Source organism: Odocoileus virginianus, unplaced genomic scaffold (assembly GCF_023699985.2).
Source record: "Odocoileus virginianus isolate 20LAN1187 ecotype Illinois unplaced genomic scaffold, Ovbor_1.2 Unplaced_Contig_2, whole genome shotgun sequence".
In the NCBI taxonomy this organism is placed as follows: domain Eukaryota; kingdom Metazoa; phylum Chordata; class Mammalia; order Artiodactyla; family Cervidae; genus Odocoileus; species Odocoileus virginianus.
The window spans coordinates 3687769-3695459 of NW_027224319.1; the positions used below are offsets into that span (position 1 = coordinate 3687769).

General features: G+C 48.6%; 1 protein-coding gene across 5 annotated transcripts in view; it reads right to left on the reverse strand.

Annotated features, from left to right (window-relative positions):
- The window catches only part of FYCO1 (FYVE and coiled-coil domain autophagy adaptor 1), a 103608-nt gene that overhangs the window by 73618 nt on the left and 22299 nt on the right, over nt 1-7691 (reverse strand). For 4 of the 5 annotated variants that reach the window (XM_070463312.1, XM_070463310.1, XM_070463311.1 and 1 more), the window contains exon 1: nt 4479-4593. The exons of the other annotated variant lie outside the window; for it this stretch is intronic. The gene's annotated coding sequence lies outside the window, so the exon portion shown is untranslated. Of the gene's footprint in view, nt 1-4478; nt 4594-7691 lie in introns of those variants that run through there. 5 annotated transcript variants of the gene reach the window in all.

The window sequence follows — 7691 nt, forward strand, 5'->3', positions numbered from 1 at the left end:
GGATTAAGGCACTCGAGCCACTGCAGTCACTGACCTTCAACACATTCTGACTGGAGTTCAGGGCGGAGATCAGGAACGAGGCACTCTGTCATCTGGGAAACTAGCAGGACAGGCCTTCAGATAGGTATCAATAGATACTTTCAGGAGAAGCTTTTATGTGCCCAAATCCTTACATCTTCTCATATCTAGAAAAGCACGAGGTCATTCACAGTGACATCTGCTGCTCACAACTAGCAGCAAGCCTTTGCCGAAATGTGTGCTTGACTGCATGTACCCCCTTTCATTAAAATCATATATAGTACTGACCTTAGCCACTACCTCTGTGGAGCAGTTCCTCAGAGCTACCTGATATGCCTGAGAAGCTGTTTCCCAGGCTAAACTTCTTATTTTGCCCCAGATAAAACTTAACTCGTAACTCTCACATTGTGTATATTTTTTTTTTTTTAGTCGACAACAGCATCTGAGTAGCCATGCTGGAAAAGACGGATGAGAAAGGGAGGAGGAGGTGTGGGCACAGAAGACAACCTTGCCCAACCTGCCAGATTTGTTGTACTTACTCCCAACACAACAGCTAAGACGTGACCCAGAGAGGGCACCATACAGCAGGCTCCTCCCAGACTCCTGGACAAGGTGGAGCATACCAGTTGTCAATTCCACCCTGACCAGGAAAGAATGTTAACAAGGACAGTTCGGACCAGTCAAAAGCAGAAAACTTTTCTGAAGAATTCATTGACTTGACTGGGTTCAGTACACCCAACAGCGTCTATCCAGTTACCACCCATGGGAAGGGGGGCACTTGGCAGGTACCTGCGACTGTGAAGGCCTGGAGGTCTTGGGGTCAGTCAGCGCTGAAACAGTCAGTGGGCAGGCAAGTTGTCCTCCCCAGGGCTTCAAGACAGTGCCTAGGAGAGTGCTGGAGAGTCTGTCAGAGGCCAGCTCAGAGGCTGATGCTTCAACACACGTGAACAAAGTCTCATTAGGTGACCCAATTATATCTGAAGACCTACAGTTAAAGCATGACTAACTGCGGGCCTGGGTCATCTAGCCCAAACACTCATTCCTCATAGTTATCTCTTCTCTCTTAAAGGAAATGAAGACTTGAGCCTTGGCCATCACTTCTTGCACCATTTCTTGGCCCCCTCCCTCCCACCAACAATTCCAGATTTCTCGGTCACTCCCCATGAAACAAAACGGGCCCCAATTCCAGTTGGCTGACCCAGGAGAACAGGGTCAAGAGGGGCTTGAGGGTGTGAGTTGCTGCTTCTGGGCTTGGAGAAAGCAGTCTTTTTTAGGAAGGTGGGCAGTTGCTCAGGAAGGAGCCATACATCCATATTTTGGGGGTGCAGGGCCAATGTCTTGCCACTGGAAATCCCAGAGGAAACATCCAGAACCCTATTAGGAAGGTAGAATCAGGTTCACCTTGTGAAATGTACTTTCCCTATCGTGTACCAAATCATGCAGTAAAGATCATGCCATGACTGTGGGAAACCCATAGTACATTTGGTTCAAACTATTTTGAGGCAATTTTAGCCTGTCTTCGGGAAGTTTTCTGACCTCTTCCTACGTGTGTGTGTGTTTTCATGGGCAGTGTAGAGAGGTGTTACCCTTTACCTTCCTCCACAGAGAAGATGGGCAAGGAGAAGAACATTCATTCTCAGTGGCTACCTTTGGTTGAGGCTTCTAAGCCCTGCTCTTGACCCAGGCTGCAGATGCCCTGGAAAAAGCATGTGGGGCTACAGTTCCTTCCAGCTCCACATGAAGCCACCGCCTCTGATTCAGCTTCCAGCCCACCCTGGACCTCTCACAGGGATTCTCCTCTTGGCCTAACCCTCTGCAGACCAATGTCTTGCTTGGAATGCTTTTTCCCTTCAGTTTTTCCTTTGGATTCCAAGGGTTCCCTAACCTGGTTTTCTGCCCCAGGCCAAGGCTGCAGTACTCCAGGACCTGCCCTTGGGCCCTGAAACCAGCCACATGGCCACAGATTCTGCTAAAGTCTGTCCTCGGAAACACACTGACACACACATCCCCATCCCTGCAGAGGATCTGGCCCAACCATAAACAGGCTCCTGGGTTCTTTCAAATGCCACAGAGACAGGCATGAACAGGAAGGACCGCTGGAGCCACCAAAACCAACAGGAGAACTGGCTCCAAAGTGAGGAAGCGGGGCAAACCACCTTCTACCTAACGCAGCATAGCTCTGTCATACTGATCTTCTGAAAGTCAGGGGACCCCTGTGCTCTGAGGCTGCAGCTCTTAAGGCGAGAGTATAGTGACACCTCTAAAAACAGCAGGATAAACACAGAACCATGGAAACAGTTCAAAACTCACCCTACTGATTTATTTAGTTATTCAAACAGATGCTATTAAACCGAGAGCTTTAAAAACAAATACAGAAACCTGGCACTGAGATCACAAATGGGAAATACTGTTTATCTTTTGAGCAACACAGTAACATTCAGCAGATGAGCAGGATCAGTAGGTGAGCAGATGCTGACAAGGCTAAACTCCATCTGTGCTCACAGGAGGCTTCTGGTTAATGAATCCTACCTGCTCTGCTGCCTGGGCCTGCTCTAGCGAGTGGCTCCAGCCTATGAGTTCCATCGGTGATTTTCACCACGGCACTGCAGCTAGACAATATGCTGCCTCTGCCTCAGGATTAAAGACACTCTGGTTTTGAGTCACCAAAGTTGTCCTTGGAATCACCAGAAAACACAGGTTACTCATTATCCAAGCCTCTCCCCTAAAGGGAACGGGGGGCCTGCCATTTCTTGAGTGCCTACTGCATGTTCTAGTGGTAGCAGTCCACAGCCTCAGTGATCAACATGAGACAAAGTCACCAGTTGCTCTGATCTTGTGCTGTTTTGGGTGGTTCCTCTCATAACACACATCAGTGGGGTCCATCTCATCCCCAAAGGACCAGGTTAGAAGTGTGGCTCCTGAACCCATCTGGTATCCCCAAACCAGCCAGCAAAGGGGCAGAGCCCATCCGAAGAGCAACTAGAGGACTGACTCTAAAGCAATGCAACAATGATCAGAGTAAAATATTAATTGCAGACTCTAACAGGTGAGTGTACATTCACTGCAAATTTTCTCAATGATTCTGTATGTTTATTTTCCTAACAGAGTGACTGAAAAGAAAATAAAAACTAAATGAAGCACTACACAAAGAACACTTTTAACAGAAGAAGAAAATATTTGTCCTAAAGCCTTTTCAGATTCTTTTAGTCAAAGAAGACCACGTCCCATCACTGAGACAATTACCTCTGATTTCCAGGGTAACAACAGTGGAGGTTCATAACTGGTATAGGACATTCAACAATTTGTGAACATAATTCTCATCGGAGGGAGGGTCAAGTGGAACTTACTCAGTATGGGCCCACTTCAGAGGATAGGAGTCACTGAAAGCAGAAAACCTTAGCGTGACAGCTCTTCCCTCAACCCTCCTACAATACCCAGCAGGCCGCATTAGGCAGATGGCAGAGTTAAGCCTGTACAGAGGCGACCATAAGGCTGGAAGTGGCAGGAGAGCAGCGAGCAGATTAAGGCCTGATCCTCTGCCCTCAAAGAGCCCCTGACCCATTTCTGTTTGGAAAGGAAACTGCTGTGGTAAGACCAGTACAGGAGCAGAGAGGCTGTGGCCAACGCAGGTAGTGCTCAATTTTTTTGCGAACGGGACAGCGGATGGAACTGAGAAGAGTGAAAAAGAGCATCAGATGATACAAATGCACTGAGAGTCACGTGGTTAAAGGGTCAACCACACACGCCTTTATCACAAAAATAAAACCCAGCCTTACATGGACTCTAGCCTGATTCCGGCGCAGCCATCCCACTACTCATAAATCCACAAGTGTTTCAGGAACAATCACCTAGGGGCTACCTTGAAACCTGCACCAGAACACAAGCCGCTGCAGGTCAACAGACTAGGCCGTGGCCTGGGATGGGCCGGGATAAAGAAACTGTCCGCTGACAGAGGGGAGGAGGCGAGAGACCCGGGCAAAAGTTAAGTTTCGGAGTCTTGCAAAGTTAAGGGGTGGGCTGTCCCGGCCCAGCTAAGGCAGGAAGTACGCTTCTTAAGGTCAGCGGCCTCTTCGAAGAGGCAAGCAGAAACTCGGGGCCTGTCCGCCTGTGCTTACAGACTCCAAGACTCGTTTTGAGACCACACATGGTGGGCTCCTTGGCGACCCCATGGCCCTGAGGAGTCTTGGAACTGGTGTTCGGAGAGGGCGGAGGGTGTCTCTCTTTCTAACTGATGACCAGAGGAGGCCTGGGTTCTACCGTCAGATCCATCAGTCCGAGGTGCTTCCTAAGCCCTCTGGGCAAGGGGTCGGGGCTCCGACGGGGTCTGTGGAAGAGTCGGGATAGGAGGGGACGTTAAGGGCAACAGGTGACAAGTCGCGCCCGAAGGGAAGGTCTCCGCTCCGGAGACGACAGGAGCTAGAGGTGCCCCCTGAGTCTGGCCGGCCCTCCGCAGCACTTACTCTCTCGTGGGTCCAAGGCGTAACAGAACCGAAACTTTCTGCGGCCAAGCGGAAGAGTACCAGAGCTCAGCGTAGGCGGCCATGATACGCAAACCCCTCCGCAGACAGGCGCGGACTACAACTCCCGGCATGCTCCACAGGGCCGCTGTCTACAACGCCCATTGGACTTCATGGGCAGACGAGCGCGAACTACAACTCCCAGCATGCCCCGCAGAGTTGCTGTTTACTACTTACACGGGTCCCACCCGGGCAGGGGGCCTTAAATTAACTCTTGCAATCTCTGGGGTCATGCAGGTCTTTAAACATATCCCTGGGATCCTGTAGGCAGTGATGTCCGTATGTGGCTTTTAAGAGCTTGAATTGTGACTAGAGCTGAACTGTACATGTGCTGTAAGTACAAAATACACCTGAGTTCCAAAAAAGTGTAAAATGGCTCACATTTTTATATTGATTCCATGTTGAAATGATTATTTTTTAAAAATGTATTGGGCTAAATAAAAAGCATTATATACTGCTTGGCCTAATGGTATATCTTTTCATCCCCTTTGGTACTTAACACAGGGACCTACTTAAAAGCAGTGCTCAAAAACTGTTAATGAATGAACTACCTCCCCCAACTTCTCCATGCTCTCCACCCAATTTCTATTCATGAGTTATATTTTCTATTGGTAAGTTGTGAAGCACTCTGAGTCTACACTCAATAGAAGAAAATGCATTCCTTAGTAATGACTGGGCACAAGAGAGGAGAGCAACAGTATGTGGAGTACTTCAGCCTGTACTGTCCTCCATTCCTTGGCCCTGGCAGCACCATCCCTTTTTCTTGGCCCGTTCTCACCATTTCCTCTGGAAACAATTTTCTACACCATAGGATTTAGCCACCCTCTTCTCTAATCACTGCAACTGTCCAGTTCCACCTGCCCATCTGTTGCCCATGTGTTCTCTCTGATGCTCAAGGCCAATTTTCTGAAAATGATACAGTCAAGGAGCCAGGCCACCTTTGTCATCCTTTGGTCCTTCCAGCCACACTTTTCTGTAGAGGGGGTGGCACGGGGGGCTGTTTGCAACAACCCCACACCTAAGATCAGGGATGACCCCAAGGTGAAGAGGGGACTGTGCTCAGAATGACTTGGTGAGGATTTAGGAAAACTTTCTTCCCCTTACCAAACATCCCTTCAAATCTGCCAAATATATCCTACCAAGTTTTCAGGATGCCTGAAATTCCCAGCATTCCTTCTGATTGGAGGTTTGACCTCTGGCAGGTCCTTGTTCAGGCACAGCGGGTGCTGAGACACACCGGAGATGGAAAGCTCAAGTGCGAGGCCAGGGGAGGGATAGGGAGGGACAGAAAACTGAGGCTAGGAGCATTCAAAACAAATTTGGCCTCCTGGGCAATGTCACCTAAGGCCTGAGTGGAGCCAATTTCCTACCATCCTGACCCATACAGAGCTTGTTCCACACTTTATCTATAGTCCTCCTTCTGTATCACTCCGTTCACCCAAGAACCTCACCCAGATTCCTCATAAACAGAGAACTTTAAAAAATCTTAAATAATGGTATTTCCCTGGTGATCAGTGACTATAAATCCATGCTCCTAATTCAGGGGGCCCAGGTTCGATCTATGGCCAGGGAACTAGATCCCACATGCCACAACTAAGAGTTTGTGTGCTGCAACTAAAGATTCTGATTGCTGCAATGAAGATCGAAGACCCTGAGTACCACAACTAAGATCCAGCACAGCCAAGTAAATAAATAATAAAAGAATCTTAAATAATGATCTTGGGTAGGAATGAGGGGAACACAAACAGCCCAAGGTAAGTCAGTACATGCTAATCTTTTATTTGCATATATGATATAGTGATGGTTTCTATATTTTATGAGATGATTTTTAAGATTAATTCATATTTGTCCTGTCACAGGCAAGTTTCACAAATGAAAGCCATGCATTCAACAAACCAGGGACTGTCTGGGCTGGTGAGCCCAAGAGAAGAGTTCATGGGAAGCCCATTGGGTGGTGCCTGTTGTTGAGTGGAAGATGTAATGTAAGCAAGTGCAAGAAGAAGAAACAAATGTGGAAAAAAGCTAAAAAGATGATCTCCTATCCACTTAACCAACCACAAACACTGCCGGGCACTGAGGGAGGTTCTAGACATGCACAATGGGGTCCATGCCCTCAAGGAACCTCCACTCTGGCTGGGGTCACCTGGGGTCATCTGAGGTCTGGGGCTGCACTGGGCTTGGAGGCATGTTCCTATTTAGAGATCAGCACAGTTTCTCTCTTGCTGATTTTGTCCGAGAGAGGGAGGAGGTGGAAATGCTGTGAGGAGTTTCTTCCCTTGGAGCTGTTGTGGGTTTTTAATGCTCCAGGAATGGCAGGAGGTCTGCAGCCCTGTGTCCAGGGCATCTTTTATTTGACTGGATAAGAAGGGACAGGCCCACATTGACCCAGCTGAGATTCAATTGTGGTTTCAGTGGTAGAGGGAGGGGAAAAGAGGAGGTTGTCATCCATGAAGAGTGTGGTCAATGAATGTGGAGTGTGGTCACTGGGTTGCAGCTTGCGAGATGCTTCAGCAGTCCAACCCAGATTCCCTTTCTGATAGGATGGATGCCCCTCCGTCTTCCCATTCATTTCTCTCTCTCTCTCTCTCTCTCTCTCTGTGCCTCTTCCCTTGGATTCTCTAGGAGCTAGATTAGGAGGAGACTCTGGATTAAAGATTACCCTAGTCTACTGGAGGGTCCAAAACATCACTAGAAATGCAAAGAGACAAACATGATTGTACTGATGAAGTGCTCCCAGGGATATGGCTGTATGTGTTGAAAGGAATACTTAGAGGAGTATCTTGGGATATGAAGGAATGGGATGGGCTGAGGAGACCATGGAGTGAGGTTCTCAAAGGCTGTGCTCAGCAGTGACACAAGATCCCCAAACCTGCCTTCTAAGAAGAGTGGGCTCAAAACTAGCTCTGGTTTGGCGAAGTAGGTGGGTGATGGAGGCCTCCGCCCTTCTGCTCCCTGGGCTCAGTCGCCCTCGGAACAGAATTTGAATACAGTTTTAATAACATCAGCTTGAAGGAGTGCGGGATGATGGGCCTGACCAGAAGCTCATAGGCTTAGCTCTGCCCCCATAGCTATCTGTCTCCTTCCTTCTGCTCTTCCTTTCCTCCATGGTGAGTGGTGGCCCCGCCAGTTGATTAGCAAGTCCACAGGGGTTTTATC